The following is a 16,806-nucleotide window of genomic DNA, read 5'->3' on the forward strand; positions in this document are numbered from 1 at the left end:
AATGGTCAAAATCATCATGAAAGCTAGCAAAGACCAGCTGAGCGATTAAAAAAATAAAGTAAGTAAAGATTCATGAAAATTTTTACTGAGGTTCACTAGCTACTGTACATATTTACTCAGCAATAGATTCAGAGGCTCTCAAAGATTTAAAGAAGAAATGAGTTCAAATAAATTTATCAGTTTGCTCTTTAAAATTAAGATAGACACCTTTATCCTCTTTAGAAATTAAAATGGATACCTTTATCTCCTTTTATTATATGAATGTCTGGATTGCATTTTAGAAATGTGGCATTTAAAAAAGTAGATTATATTTCAAAGTCTATTGTTAAATCCTAAGCAACTGGGCTTCCCTTGTGGCACAGTGGTTGAGAGTCCGCCTGCTGATGCAGGGGTCGTGGGTTCGTGCCCTGGTCCGGGAAGATCCCACATGCCGTGGAGCGGCTAGGCCCGTGAGCCGTGGCCGCTGAGCCTGCGCATCCAGAGTCTGTGCTCCGCAACGGGAGAGGCCACAGCAGTGAGAGGCCCGCGTACCGCCAAAAAAAAAAAAAAAAAAAGATCATTGATCACAGATCAGCATAACAAATATAATAATAATGAAAAAGTTTGAAAATTTGCAAGAATTACCAAAATGTGACAGTGAGCAAATGCTGTTGGAAAAATGGAGCCAATTGACTTGCTTGATGCAAAGTTGCCACAAACCTTCAATTTTTTTAAAAAACAAAAACAATATCTGCAAAATTCAATGAAGGAAAGTGCAGTAAAATGAAGTATGCCTGTACATAATGTTTCATAGAATTGGTAACTAATTTATTGCAACAACAGGTTCAGCAAAATTGCTAGGTACGATAATTTTAAAGACAACATAAAAGCTTTCTGTGAGTACTGCTTTTGATGTTTCTAATTAATTTCTTGAATGCAGCCAACTTGATTTCTCTATAAATTCTTATGACATCCAGCAAAATAAAGTAATATTGTTCTCTATCATTTTGTGGAAAAATGTCTACATGTTATGCTAACCACATTATATAACAACTAAACTTTGGATAGAATCAAATACATTAATCACTATGCCTCTTCTCAGGTAAACAAAAGGATGTAAGAAATTGCAGCATTAAAACATTTTTTATGGGTCAAATATTTATAAAGTGTCACTGAGAAACACATATGTAAAGATATGTTGTTTCAGAAAATTTTCCCAGTGTTTAGAGTGTTGATATTTTGTGAATATTTTTATAGCTAAAATATTCTCCATATATACTGGTAAATTATGATAAAATATAATATTTTTTCTAAAGAGTATTATTTGCCGATTAAGCACTTCTTTTGAAATTAAGCATTTTGAGAAAAAAATCATATTGCTTTATTCTATGAAATACTGTAACTCACAGCCCATATTTAATTTTTTCTTCTCATTTTAATATCCTAATATTTATTTTAATACACTTTGACATTTAATTTGTTATCTAAATTGTTATTTGGAAGCATTTGTCCCAGGGGTAGGGAGAGAGAAATTAGGAGGTTGGGATTAACATATACACACTACTATATATAAAGTAAATAACCAACAAGGACCTACTGTATAGCACAGGGAACTATACTCAATATTTTGTAATAATCTAAAAGGGAAAAGAATCTGAAAAATTATATATATATATATAACTGAATCACTGTGCTGTACACCTGAAACTACCACAACATTGTAAATCAACTATACTTCAATAAAATTTTTTTTTAAATTTAAAAAAACTTTTATTTTTACCAACATTAAGGTAAATTGTATAGAAACATACATTTTTTATATAAATTTATTTTATTTATTTATTTTTGGCTGCGTTGGGTCTTCATTGCTGCACGTGGGCTTCCTCTAGCTGCGGCGAGTGGGGGCTACTCTTTGTTGTGGTGTGCGGGCTTCTCATTGCAGTGGCTTCTCTTGTTGTGGAGCATGGGCTCTAGGTGCACGGGCTTCAGTAGTTGTGGCACGTGGGCTCAGTAGTTGTGGCACACAGGCTTGCTCTGCAGCATGTGGGACCTTTCCGGACCAGGGCTCGAACCCGTGTCCCCTGCATTGGCAGGCAGATTCTTAACCACTGTGCCACCAGGGAAGCCCCAGAAAAATACATTTTAATGAGTGTTTATAACAATATATAGAAAAGGCTATTTAAATTCACAACCAGCATAAAGAAGATTAAGCTATTAAGAACATAAAACAATTATCAGTATGCTTACTCTCGACTCAAGTCTAGAATTCTGTGAGTGTGTGTTTCTTAATATCTCCATTTATAAAGTGCCTCTACCATCCACCTCTGAGACTTTAACTTTCCTGAGTTAGGGCTGCACATTTTTCTGTTTTTCTGTTTAAAAACATACTTTTAAATTTCTTTAACAACCTGAAAATGAAAGATCCAAGTGTTAAAAACATAATAATTAGAACAGATTAACAGCACCAATTTATACCCTAAAGTTCATCCATGGCTTAGTTTGAAAAACTCAGTTGACTTATAAAAAAATAACTGCGATTCCTAACTACTCTCTAGTGACATTGGAAAATGTCCATTTAATGGAGGAATACAGCAAATACAGCAAATGGTGTGTAAAACTGAGTAGAGAGTTCTTTACTTTTTTCCCTATAATTATTGTCACCACCTTTTCCTAGAATGGCATGAGGGTGGTGAAGCATTCAACAGTCACTTCCATCCACCTGTGGCTTGTTGTCATTAAACAGTATAATTTTATGTCAGACAGTTTATGCTCAAGTCTGATATGAATTATGACCTATGCCTGGGATTTAATAAAATGTTTTTGATCATTGAAATTTGAGAGTTTTTCATTCATTCTTCCTATTTAACTTAGCCTGGGACTGCCCTTCAACTGTTTTATAATGACTGCACTATTCTTCCATCAAATACAAGTTGTATAATTCTTCTTATCAAAAGCATGGTTGATTTTCCCACATAAAAGTTTGAATCTTATTAGTAGATAAATATAGCTTAAAATTTAATTAGGGCAATCTTTATTAATATAAAATGTTTAATAACAACAACCTTATTATATGACTTAATGTTTACATAGTTGTTTTAAGTGAGACTGGAAAGGACAAAAGAACTGTTTCTCCCTATGACTTGGAATATAGAAAGGCATATACATGTTTTAACATCATAGCATTCACTATACTGTAGTGCTAACAATATTTAGAAATTAGTAAACAAATTAATAAAATTCAATTTTCATATAGACTGTTATACAATGCATAAATAACAATCTGAATTTTTCCTTGTATCACACATCCTTTACACGAGCATTTGCAAGACATTTTTGTTTATATAGTATCTACAGGAAATGCATCTATAAGTGATCGTTCCTACTGAACTTATCAGTAGCTTCATTACTGGACACAATGATAAAATCTACTAATTGAATGATTGCATTATTATGTTATTCTACTTAATAAATGTTATAGTTATTTAATTTTAATAGTATTTAATACTATTCATTATTAATACCATATGCATGATTAATATGATATAACTATATTTCACTTCAGATTTCCAATTATGCTGTTTTCTACCAATTCATAAATGTCATTCTTGTTTTATTGAAAGTTACTCCATCCTACCAATTCATTTAGTTCCTATTTTCTTCAGGAAACACTTAAACTATTATTAACTGGTCAGAATACCTCAGCTACTTATACTTAGTTACTCTACTTTTATAAACCATGTATAATTTTATAAGCTTGTTAGAGTGATTGGCTGCAAATATTTACAGTGACAATAGAAATGACAAAATTAACTACAGTCGATCCTCGGTATCTTCAGGAGATTGGTTCTAGGACACCCTATGGATACCAAAATCCATGGATGCTCAAGTCCTTTATATAAAATGCCATAGTACAGTCAGCCCTCTGTGTCCACAGTACCTCTTTTATCAAACTAGCACTAGTTCTCAGAGATTCCCCTTTCTTTGAGGTCTAAAAGACTTGGGCCTGCAGTTTCGTCTGGGCCAGAAATGGTCATACAGACATTAGTCCAGGGCTTATGTGTAAATATGGCTTTCTTAACAATTTAAATATTACTTGATTCTATGTATACCATACATTTTTTTGTGAATTCATCTTTCAGTGAATACACTTTAGCCACCATCATTAGCCAGCAGTCTTGGCCAAGCCATATACATGTATGCATGTCCTTTATTTTCTGTTCTGTTAATGTCTGTTTTGATGTTTTACATAGATGTCAGAAAACTGGAGAACAAGACTAGTTATTTCAAAGTAATTTTCAAAAGTTTTCCAGGGTTAGAATTATATTAACCCATATATTAATGTTCTAGTTTGTTCAATTTCATTAAGACTCTCTGTCCATCTTTACTTTTCATGTCTCAACAGAGCTCAGAGACTGTGATTGAAAAATAAAATATCAACACCTATAAGAATGTTCCAAGACTAATTCAAAGGGCCAGAATTCAGATAAGTTGCAGCCTCCATTAAATATAAATAAAAGCAAAAGGTGAAATCAGAATATCTCATTATGTAACTGCCCATCTCAATTTATAACATTTAAATAGAATGAGTTCTACTTCCCTCTTGACTTGCCAATGTGTACCTCAATGTTTTGAACATTTTGTTCATGACTGAACACAGGTCATTACAGGGAAGAAAGTTCCACACTGATATCTCATATCATAGTAACATTTTCATTTGCAGAGTGGTAATACACTCTACTGTGATTAATATTGATAATAATCACCAAAAGCAATACTAGAAGAAGCTGAATACTTTAATATTTTTAATGGCTACTGCAAATGCAATCTAATCAACACCTAGTACATAGGTTGTGACTAAAAGTTGCAAAATGGAAAAATTGATTGATTTTAATTTCTGTTAATATTAGTTACTAGCCTTGGGCCCTAAAGGTCAATATAAGAATTTATTAGATTCAAAAAGATACATGCACCCCAATGTTCACAGCATCACTATTCACAATAGCCAAGACTTGGTAGCAACCTAAGTGTACATCGACAGATGAATGGATAAAGAAAATATGTTATACATATATGATGGAATATTACTCAGCCATAAAAAGAATAAAATAATGCCATTTGCAGCGACATGGACCTAGAGGTTATCATACTAAGTGAAGTAAGTCAGAGAAGGACAAATATCATATGATATAACTTATATGCGGAATCTAAAACAATTATACAAATGAATTTATTTATAGAACAGACTCACAGAGAAAGAAAGCAAACTTATGGTTACCAAAGGGGAAAAGGGGGGAGGGATATGTTAGGAGTTTGGGATGAACATATACACATTCTCTAAATAAAATAGATAAGCAACAAGGACCTAGCACAGGGAACTATATTCAGTGTCTTGTAATAACTTATAATGGAAAAGAATCTGAATATATATATATATATATATATATATATATATATATATATATTATTGAAACACTTTGCTGTACACTGGAAACTAACACAGCATTGTAAATCAACTATACTTCAGTTAAAAAAAGATTTTTTTAGAAAAGTTTAGTTATACTAAAACTTCATTGAATAATTATGAACAATGTAAATGCATGTGGCCAGTAAACCCAGAGGTCTGACTTGTTCTTCCTAACAAATAACATGGTTTGTGGACAAAGTTTACTGAATTTTTTATTCTCAAATTTGATCAGCATAAACTTTGTGCACAATTATATGACCTAAAAATGTCATGAAAATGCACAAGTCTACACTGTTTATCACAACTTTGCTCATCAAAACTTCAATTTAAAATGACTAAAATTGACTTTTGTTCCAGTCCAGCATGTTAAGGACTTAGAAGTTGCCATTACGCCCCAGTAACAAGTAAAAAGCTGAACATAGTGAAAAATCAACAACTTTTCTTGGATCCATAAGTAAGGTGTGGACACAGGGCATATCACTGCCCCCATGATTGGATAGACAGACAGAAAAATACAGGGAGTCATGGCTTACCAGTACAGAGACTCATGAGTAGAAACAACCAATGGAACAAGTGCCAGGGAAATCTGAACTATAATTAAGGAGTCATTGGAAGCTCAGTGTGGACAAGTCTCAGAGTTAAAAAGAAATCCAGAAGGAACCAATTATAGGGGTACTCTCACACTTTTGTGAGTTTTCTCTCCAAGAGTTCTACCAGATCTTCACAGTGAATACAGGGAAAAAATTCTCTCCTGCTTCTGGCAGGGGAAGGGGAAAAGGAACCACTTTTTAATATACCAGAGCATTCTCTTCTTCTTTACAAGGCCCTCCCTTAAGGGGAAACTAGATAACCAGAGACTAATCTGCTAGGGTTTTGTCAGAGCCTAATGTACCTGGGGGAAAGGAAATATTCAACCCCAGCTGGCTCTAGCTTTCCACACGTGGGAAGGGAAATACCCACCTCTAACTCTATCTAGCCATCCTTCTTGACCAATTTTGAATAAAGCAATATTTGTATCATAATCTATTGATACCCAAATTACCCAAAATGTAGCAGTTTAAAACAGCAAACATTTATTATCCCACACAGCTGTTGAGGGTCAAGAATCTGAGAGCAGCTTAGCTAGTCAGGGTTCAGAGTCCCTCGTGAAGTTACAATCAAGCTTTCAATCAGGGCTGCAGTCACCTTAAGGCTTGACTGGGGCTGGAGGGTCTACTTCTAAGATGGCTCACATAGCTATTATCAGGATGCCTCAGTTCCTTGGGGATCACTGGCAGGAGGTCTCAGTTCCTCTCTGCTATGGACTAAATGTTTGTATCCCCCAAATTCATATGTTGAAGCCCAAATCCTAATGTGATGGTATTTGAAGATGGGGATTTGGGATGGTAATTAGGTCATGAGGGTGCAGTCCCCATGATTGGATTAGTGCTCTTATAAGAAGAGACAGGAAAGAGTGTGAGCACTCATCACCCCCCCCATCAGACTCTTTCTCTGCCATATGAAGACATAACCATGAAAAGGGCTCTCACCAGGAACCAAATCAGACAGCACCTTGCTCTTGGAATTCCCAGCCTCCAAAACTATGAGAAATAAATTCATGTTGCTTTAGCTGCCCAGTATATAGCATTTTTTGTTATTTTTTGTTATAGCATACCAAATTGACTAAGATACTCTCCATTTGAACATCTTCTCAAAACATGGCAGCTAATTTCCTAGTAATCTAAGAGAGAGGGAGCAAGAAGGAAATTGCAGTTTCTTTTATTACTTAGTCTCTGAAGCCATCTACCATCAGTTCTTTTTTATTCTATTCATTAGAAGTGACCCACTAAGTCCAGAACACACTCAAGGGGAGGGGAATTAGGTTGCATCAAAGAATTCATTGACATATTTTAAACTATAAGAGGCAAATTTCTTCTGGCAAAAATTTATATGTCCATCTTGGATATAAAATGTACTCATATCTTCCTAAGGTACCTAAAATTCTCATCCTATTACAGAATCCTATTACAGTTCAAAGTCCACAATGTCATCTTCCAAATTTGTGTTGTTATAGATCAACCTCCTCAGGTATATTTTCATAAGTAGAGAACCTCAAGTACATTTCTTCTTCATCAGAAGACTTGGGAATGAAGGGAACAAGTTATCTGTCCCAAACACACGTACCATGCAATAGTGGGACAGACATAGTATAAGTGCAATAGACAATCTTGTTCACAAAGGGGGAAATTGGAAGCACAATAACCATAGCAATTCTAAAATCCAGCCAGTCAGATGTTTGCAGTTCCCTTATTAGGACTCAGTCCTATGGCTCAGTAATAATTTCCTGTGATTCTCTGGTCTCCTGGTTCTGCTCTCTGAATCACCCCTCCTTCTCCATGAAACGTAGTATATGTTTGTAGTTGAGTGATTTTCTCATTCTGCTTCCTGCCAGTAAAATTTTGGAGTCAAAAGGCCTTTTTACATTTTCTACTGCTTCTGACCATTTCAATTTAAATTGGCAGCATTTCTGTGAACATACTTATCTTTAATACTTTGTGAGTCTCCCATAACCCTTATTGGAGTTCACTTTATTAGACTAAAGACATGCCCACAAATCTCTTCAAGATAAGCACTCTCTACTTTGTACTTTTATTGAAATGGCTAAGGGACACCCTGAAACTTATTGGAAACCCTATTGTTTGAGAATATCTAAGAGGCATACCCTTAAATTCTTTAGAGGGCTTTCTATCAGACTGAACTATATACTGAGGCCCTACCTTAGCTCTTTTTGAGGTCTTGAAACCAAGCAGGATCCTGTGGGGCTCCTGGGCACGGAAGAATTTCTGTGCCCCATTTCTTGACTCCAGCCTCCATGACCTTCCCTGAGTTCCAAAGGGCAGATTCCAGCAGTTTTTAATCCAGGAAGGAAAGGGATGCAAAGACAAGGGAGGGGCAGCCAACAAACAATAGCACAGCCTTGGAGCAGGGTCCTGGTTCTACCTCAAGGAATACACATAACAATGTCCTTAAGCTCTTTAAGATGTCAGTATTCTTCACATCACAGAAAGACCACCTGAGGCTACATTAAAGGAACAAGAGAAGTTTATGGAGAAGATCACCTGAGACCAGATTAGAGGAGTGCAGGCCCTGCACACACCTTAATCTTATCAGTAACCCCACCCTTGAACTGTTGCTATAAAACTTCTCATCAAAGCCTCCCAGGTTGGGACACATAGTTTTTCAGGGCAGGAGCCCGCTGTGTACCCCTTTGCCTGGCAAAGCAATAAAGCTATTTTTTTCTACTTCACCCAAAACTCTGTCTCTGAGATTCGATTCAGCACCGGTGCACAGAGGCCGAGCTTTCGCCATTAGTCTTAACAATATTTTACAGCCATAATTTTGGCTTCATCTTTAGATCACAATTCCCTTGTATGAGGTCTGGAAAGTATCCTTTAGATTTGGTGACACAAGGATCATCGATGACCCTAGAAAAATATATTTTGATGGAGTAGTCAGAGGAAAAGGCAAATTAAATTGAATTAAAGAGTGAATATGGGAGGTGAGGGAAGTAGAGAAAAAAGTATGCATATTTTTAAAATCTTAGCTATAATCGTGAACAGAAATAGGGCAGTAATTGAAGGAGAATGTGTGATTAAGAAAGTTAAGCAAAACTACAAAGACATGAAAAAGTAAAGTATTTTCAAGGGACTTCATGGAGAATTTTCTGGTTAGAACACCCAAATAAACTGGGAGATTCTATAGTCAGAAAGCTTTCTGCCAAGTAGCACAATAACAGTGCCACAATTAAGAAGCTGCCGTTATCAGGAAACCACTAGAACAGGGAAGCCAGCACAGTCATATAGCTACTGTAAATGCTCTGAGCTCTGAAACCACTACATGCTTACTATAATACACCAAGACAATGAAAGCCCCAAACCCCACCTGTCTCTGGATAACCAGGAAGCTGTTAACCTGATACTGGGAACTCTGCTAACTCTACTGTAGAGAAACAAAATGCTTTTGCTTTCTAATCTCATGCAAATGAATTTGATGAGTCAAACATAATCACTTTTTAAGCTCCAGTTGCAAGGTAGTTTGAAAAATGTAGTATTCGATTTCTCAAACTTTGTTGTTATAAAAAGATGCAGAATTCAATGTTAAGTGCCAATTTACCATAGTCACACCTCCAAAATATAGCATCTTGATTCTGAGACTGAGAACAACATACAAAACTAATGAAACAATAAAATGACAGAAGGATAGCCAAGTGGAAGCAGTGTTGTGCTAGAGTTCGTTTGTAGTGACTCACAAGGGCCAATTGTTAAGTGTTCTCGAATTTTGTGAGCCAGTTGATATAATGGTGGTATCCTGAAATCATCAAGGTGGTATTTCAGCACAAAAATCCTGAAATGCTACAAATCAAGGATTTTTGCCCCCAAAAAATGACTGTTAAATGTTTATCAGCACTCAGCTGCAATGACTTTCAATTTTAAAGCAGTGGTGTTTTTAAAACTGCTCTAATGTTTTAGGCTTTATTAAATGGAAAGTTAAATTTCTTTCCACCTAACAGTGGGGAAAGAGTACATTTACTGGGTACTTACCTTAAGTTGCATACACTCTGAGCTATGGTAAATACAGATAAGCAGTATTCAGCTGGAGTGCTGAACCTATTTTTTAATAAACTTAATAAGCCAAGGACAAATACTGGTATGTTTGCAAGGGTGCTCTGGTTCAATTCTTTCAGGGCCTTTTGATGTTCCATAGTTTCACATACAGTGAATTTAAGGTATAGTTAGCTGAGATAAATTTTGTAACTAGTGGATCCAGGATTCAAACCCATAAATGCCTGCCTATAATTTGCTTATGATTTCTCTACTATAATGCTATACCTTTACAAGAAATATGTTACCCAATGAGAAGTCCAAAGTAAAAATAAGGTGATACTAGTAACAACATCTTTCTTTCTTTTTAACATCTTTATTGGAGTATAATTGCTTTACAATGGTGTGTTAGTTTCTGCTTTATAACAAAGTGAATCAGCTATACATATACATATGTCCCCATATCTCTTCACTCTTGTGACTCCCTCCCTCCCACCCTCCCTATCCCACCCCTCTAGGTGGTCACAAAGCAACGAGCTGATCTCCCTGTGCTATGTGACTGCTTCCCACTCCACTAGCTGTCTATTTTACATTTGGTAGTGTATATATGTCCATACCACTCTCACTTCATCCCAGCTTACCCTTACCCGCCCCGTGTCCGCAAATACATTCTCTACATCTGCGTCTTTATTCCTGTCCTGCCCCTAGGACTTTCATAACCTTTTTTTTTTTTTAGATTCCATGTATATGTGTTAGCATATGGTATTTATTTTTCTCTTTCTGACTTACTTCACTCCGTATGACAGAGTCCATCCTGTAGTAAGTCCATCCACCTCACTACAAATAACTCAATTTTGTTCCTTTTTAAGGCTGAGTAATATCCCATTGTGTATATATATATATATATATATATATATGCCACAACTTCTTTATCCATTCATTTGTCGATGGACACTTAGGTTGCTTCCATGTCCTGGCTATTGTAAATAGAGCTGCAATGAACATTGTGGTACATGACTCTTTTTGAATTCTGGTTTTCTCAGGGTATATGCCCACTAATGGGATTGCTGGGTCATATGGTAGTTCTATTTTTAGTATTTTCAGGAACCTCCATACTGTTCTCCACAGTGGCTGTATCAATTTACATACCTACCAACAGTGTAAGAGGGTTGCCTTTTCTCCACACCCTCTCCAGCATTTACTGTTTGTAGATTTTTTGATGATGACCATTCTGACTGATGTGAGGTGATACCTCATTGTAGTTTTGATTTGCTTTTCTCTAATGATTAGTGATGTTGAGCATCCTTTCATGTGTTTGAACAACCATGGTTTTTGGCTGCACGCTACAATGAGTTACGATTACTGTTGAACCATGTGTTATAAATGTAATTCACTAAAGCAAATATAGCCAATTGCTTTGCCCATAAAAAATTGAGTAAGTGCAACAATTATATAAAAAGCAGTTAACTACAAATATTAACAAGTGCAGCATGCTTTTTATAGCCTACAATAAGAATTATCTAAGTCTATAATTAACTCAAACATACCTCTAAAATGTATTCTTATATTTCATATATGGCCAGATTCAATTATTATTAATAGAGGAAAATACAAAAGTATTTACATATTTATTACAGCAACAAACTCAACCTCCCTTTATGAAGTAAAAGCCATAGTTGTATTTAACAAAAGTAAAAGATGTTGACTGAAATTGAATTCAAGAGAAATAAAACAGCTAGACTACAAAATAATATCACCTTATAATAGTTGTTTCCCCAAAACGAACACATTTATGTTGTTCACCTTTTAGACTCACAATTCTTCCTTTACCTTTATTCTTCAAGATAAAATACATACAAGAATCTTTTTAAGATATCTTTCAGTATAAAATCTTGTTTAGGGGACAGGAGAAGATGGCAGAAGAGTACGACGCCGAAATCACCTTCCTCCCCACAGATACATCAGAAATACATCTACACGTAGAAGTGCTCCTATAGAACACCCACTGAACGCTGGCAGAAGACCTCAGACCTCCCAAAAGGCAAGAAACTCCCCACGTACCAGGGTAGGACAAAAGAAAAAAGAATAAACAGAGACAAAAGAATAGGGATGGGACCTGCACCAGTGGGAGGGAGCTGTGAAAGAGGAAATGTTTCCACACACTAGGAAGTCCCTTCACGGACGGAGACCGCAGGTGGCGGAGGGGGGAAGCTTCGGAGCTGCAGAGGAGAGCACAGCAACAGGGGTGCAGAGGGCAGAGCAGAGAGATCCCTCACAGAGGAACGGTGCCAACCAGCACTCACCAGCCCAAGAGGCTTTTCTGCTCACCCGCCGGGGCAGGTGGGAGCTGGGAGCTGAGTATCAGGCTTTGAAGCTTAGATCCCAGGGAGAGGACTGGGGTTGGCGGCATGAACACAGCCTGAAGAGGTCAGTGTGCCACGGCTAGCCGGGAGGGAGTCCGGGAAAAGTCTAGAGTTGCCGAAGAGACAAGAGACATTTTCTTGCCTCTTTGTTTCCTGGTGCCCGAGGAGAGGGGATTAAGAGCACTGCTTAAAGGAGCTCCAGAGACGGGCCCGAGCCACGGCTATCATCGCGGACCCCAGAGATGGGCATGAGACGCTAAGGCTGCTGCTGCAGCCACCAAGAAGCCTGTATGCGAGCACAGGTCACTATCCACACCTGCCCTCCTGAGAGCCTGTGCAGCTCGCCACTGCCCGGGTCCCGTGATCCAGGGATAACTTCCCCGGGAGAACGTGCTGCGCACCTCAGGCTGGTGCAAAGTCATGCTGGCCTCTGCCGCCACAGGCTTGCCCCCCATCCATAACCCTCCATCCCCCCAGCCTGAGTGAGCCAGAGCCCCGAATCAGCGGCTCCTTTAACCCCGTCCTGTCTGAGCAAAGAATAGATGCCCTCAGGCGATCTACACGCAGAGGCAGGGCCAAATCCAAAGCTGAATCCCGGGAGCTGTGCGAACAAAGAAGAAAAAGGAACATTTCTCCCAGCAGCCTCAGAAGCAGCAGATTCAAGCTCCACAATCAACTAGATGTACCCTGCATCTGTGGAATACATGAATAGACAATGAATCATCCCAAATTGAGGAGGTGTACTTTGGGAGCAAGATAGATTATTTCTTCCAATTTTCCTCTTTTTGTGAGTGTGTATGTGTATGATTCTGTGTGAGATTTTGTCTATATACCTTTGCTTTCACCATTTGTCCTAGGATTCTGTCTGTCTGTTTTTTTTTAACTTTTTAAAATTGTTTTCCTAATAATTATTATTTTATTTTTAATTTTAATAACATTATTTTATCCTCTTTCTTTCTTTGCTTCTTTCTTTCCTTCTTTCTTTCTTTCTTTTTTTCTTTTTTTCTTTCTTTCTTTCTATTTTTTCTCCCTTTTATTTGGAGCCGTGTGGAGGACAGTTTCTCGGTGATTCAGCCAGGTGTCAGTGATTTGCCACTGAGGTGGGAGAGCCAACTTCAGGACACTAGTTCACCAGAGACTTCCCAGCTCAACCTAATATCAAACGGCAAAAATCTCCCAGAGATCTCCATCTCAACACCAACACCCAGCTTCACTCAACGACCAGCAAGCTACAGTGCTGGACACCCTATGTCAAACAACTACCAGGAAAGGAACACACCTCCATCCATTAGCAGAGAGGGTGCCTAAAGTCATAACAAGGCCAGAGAAACCCCAAAATACACCACCAGACGTGGACCTGCCCACCAGAAAGACAAGATCCAGGCTCATCCACCAGAAAAGAGGTACTAGTCCCCTCCACCAGGAAACCTACACAACCCACTGAACCAACCTTAGTCGCTGGGGACAGACACGAAAAACAATGGGAACTATGAACCTGCAGCCTGCAAAAAGGAGACACTAACAGAGTAAGATAAGCAAAATTAAAAGACAGAAAAACACACAGCAGATGAAGGAGCAAGGTAAAAACCCACCAGACCTAACAAATGAAGAGGAAATAGGCAGTCTACCTGAAAAAGAATTCAGAATAATGACAGTAAAGATGATCTAAAATCTTGGAAATAGAATAGAGAAAATGCAAGAAACATTTAACAAGGACATAGAACTGAAGAGGAGATAAGCAATGATGAACAACACAATAAATGAAATTAAAAATACTCTAGAAGGGATCAATAGCAGAATAACTGAGGCAGAAGAACGGATAAGTGACCAGGAGGAAAGAATAGTGGAAAAAAAGAAAACTGCAGAGCAGGATAAAGAGAAAAAAGAAAAGAACTGAGGACAGTCTCAGAGACTCCTGGGACAACAGTAAACACACCAACATTCGAATTATATGGTTCCCAGAAAAAGAAGAGTAAAAGAAAGGGACTGAGAAAATATTTGAGGAGATTATAGTTGAAAATTTCCCTAATATAGAAAAGGAAATAGCTAACCAAGTCCAGGAAGCACAGAGAGTCCCATACAGCATAAATCCAAGGAGAAAAATGCCAAGACACATATTAATCAAACGATCAATAATTAAATACAAAGAAAACATATTAAAAGCAGCAAGGGAAAAACAACAAATAACACATAAGGGAATCCCCATAAGGTTAACAGCTGATCTTTCAGCAGAAACTCTGCAAGCCAGAAGGGACTGGCAGGACATATTTAAAGTGATGAAGGAGAAAAACCTAACACCAAGATTACTCTAACCAGCAAGAATCACATTCAGTTTGATAGAGAAATTAAAAATTTTAGAGACAAGCAAAAGCTGAGAGAGTTCAGCACCACCAAACCAGCTTTACAACAAATGCTAAAGGAACTTCTCTAGGCATGAAACACAAGAGAAGGAAACGACCTACAATAACAAACACAAAACAATTAAGAAAATGGGAAAGGGAACATACATGTCGATGATTACCATAAATGTAAATGGATTAAATGCTCCCACCAAAAGACACAGACTGGCTGAATGGATACCAAAAAAAGACCCGTATATATGCTGTCTACAAGAGACCCACTTCAGACCTCGGGACACCTATAGGCTGAAAGTGAGGGAATGGAAAAATATATTCCATGCAAGTGGAAATCAGAAGGAAGCTGGAGTAGCAATTCTCATGTCAGACGAAATAGACTTTAAAATAAAGACTATTACAAGAGACAAGGAAGGACACTACATAATGATCAAGGGATCCATCCAAGAAGAAGACATAACAATTGTCAATATTTAGGCACCCAACATATGAGCACCTCAATACATAAGGCAAATACTAACAGCCATAAAAGGGGAAATCAACAGTAACACATTCATAGTAGGGGACTTTAACACCCCACTTTCACCCATGGACAGATCATCCAAAATGAAAATAAATAAGGAAACACAAGCTTTAAATGGTACATTAAACAAGGTGGACTTAATTGATATTTATAGGACACTCCATTCAAAAACAACAAAATACACATTTTTCTCAAGTGCTCATAGAATATTCTCCAGGATAGATCATATCTTGGTTCACAAATCTAGCCTTGGTAAATGTAAGAAAATTGAAATTGTATCAAGAAACTTTTCCAACCACAACACTATGAGACTAGATATGAATTACAGTAGAAGATCTGTAAAAAGTACAAACACATGGAGGCTGAACAATACACTATTAATAAAGAAGTGATCACTGAAGAAATCAAAGAAGATATTAAAAAAGACCTAGAAACAAATAACAATGGAGACACGATGACCCGAAACCTATGGGATGCAGCAAAAGCAGTTCTAAGAGGGAACTTTATAGCAATACAATCCTACCTTAAGAAACAGGAAACATCTCAAGTAAACAACCTAACCTTGCACCTCAAGCAATTAGAGAAAGAATTAAAAAAAAAAAAAAACAATGTTAGCAGAAGGAAAGAAATCATAAAGATCAGATCAGAAATAAATGAAAAAGAAATGAAGGAAACGATAGCAAAGATCAACAAAACTAAAAGCTGGTTCTGTGAGAAAATAAACAGAATTGATAAAACATTAGCCACACTCATCAAGAAAAAAAGGGAGAAGACTCAAATCAATAGAATTAGAAATGAAAAAGGAGAAGTGACACTGCAGAAATACAAAAGATCATGAGAGATTACTACAAGCAACTCTATGCCAATAAAATGGACAACCTGGAAGAAATGGGCAAATTCTTAGAAATGCACAACCTGCCGAGAATGAACCAGGAAGAATTAGAAAATATGAACACACCAATCACAAGCACTGAAATTGAAACTGTGATTAAAAATCTTCCAACAGGGGCGGAGGGGAAGATGGTGGAAGAGTAAGATGTGGAGATCACCTTCCTCCCCACAGATACACCAGAAATACATCTACACGTGGAGCAACTCCTACAGAACACCTACTGAATGCTGGCAGAAGACCTCAGACTTCCCAAAAGGCAAGAAACTCCCCACGTACCTGGGTAGGGCAAAAGAAAAAAAAAGAAAAAACAGAGACAAAAGAATAGGGACGGCACCTGCACCAGAGGGAGGGAGCTGTGAAGGAGGAAAGCTTTCCACACATTAGGAAGCCCCTTCGTGGGCGAAGACTGCAGGAGGCGGAGGGGGGAGCTTCGGGGCCACGGAGGAGAGCACAGCAACAGAGGTGTGGAGGGAAAAGTAGGGAGATTCCCGCACAGAGGATCGGTGCCGACCGGCACTGATCAGCCCGAGAGGCTTGTCTGCTCACCCGCCGGGGCGGGCGGGGCTGGCAGCTGAGGCTCGGGTTTCGGTTTCGGTCAGAGCGCAGGGAGAGGACTGGGGTTGGCTGCGTGAACACAGCCTGAAGGGGTTA

The sequence above is a fragment of the Monodon monoceros genome, unplaced genomic scaffold (genome assembly GCF_005190385.1).
Source record: "Monodon monoceros isolate NGI ecotype Baffin Bay Population unplaced genomic scaffold, NGI_Narwhal_1 Super_Scaffold_22, whole genome shotgun sequence".
Taxonomy (NCBI): domain Eukaryota; kingdom Metazoa; phylum Chordata; class Mammalia; order Artiodactyla; family Monodontidae; genus Monodon; species Monodon monoceros.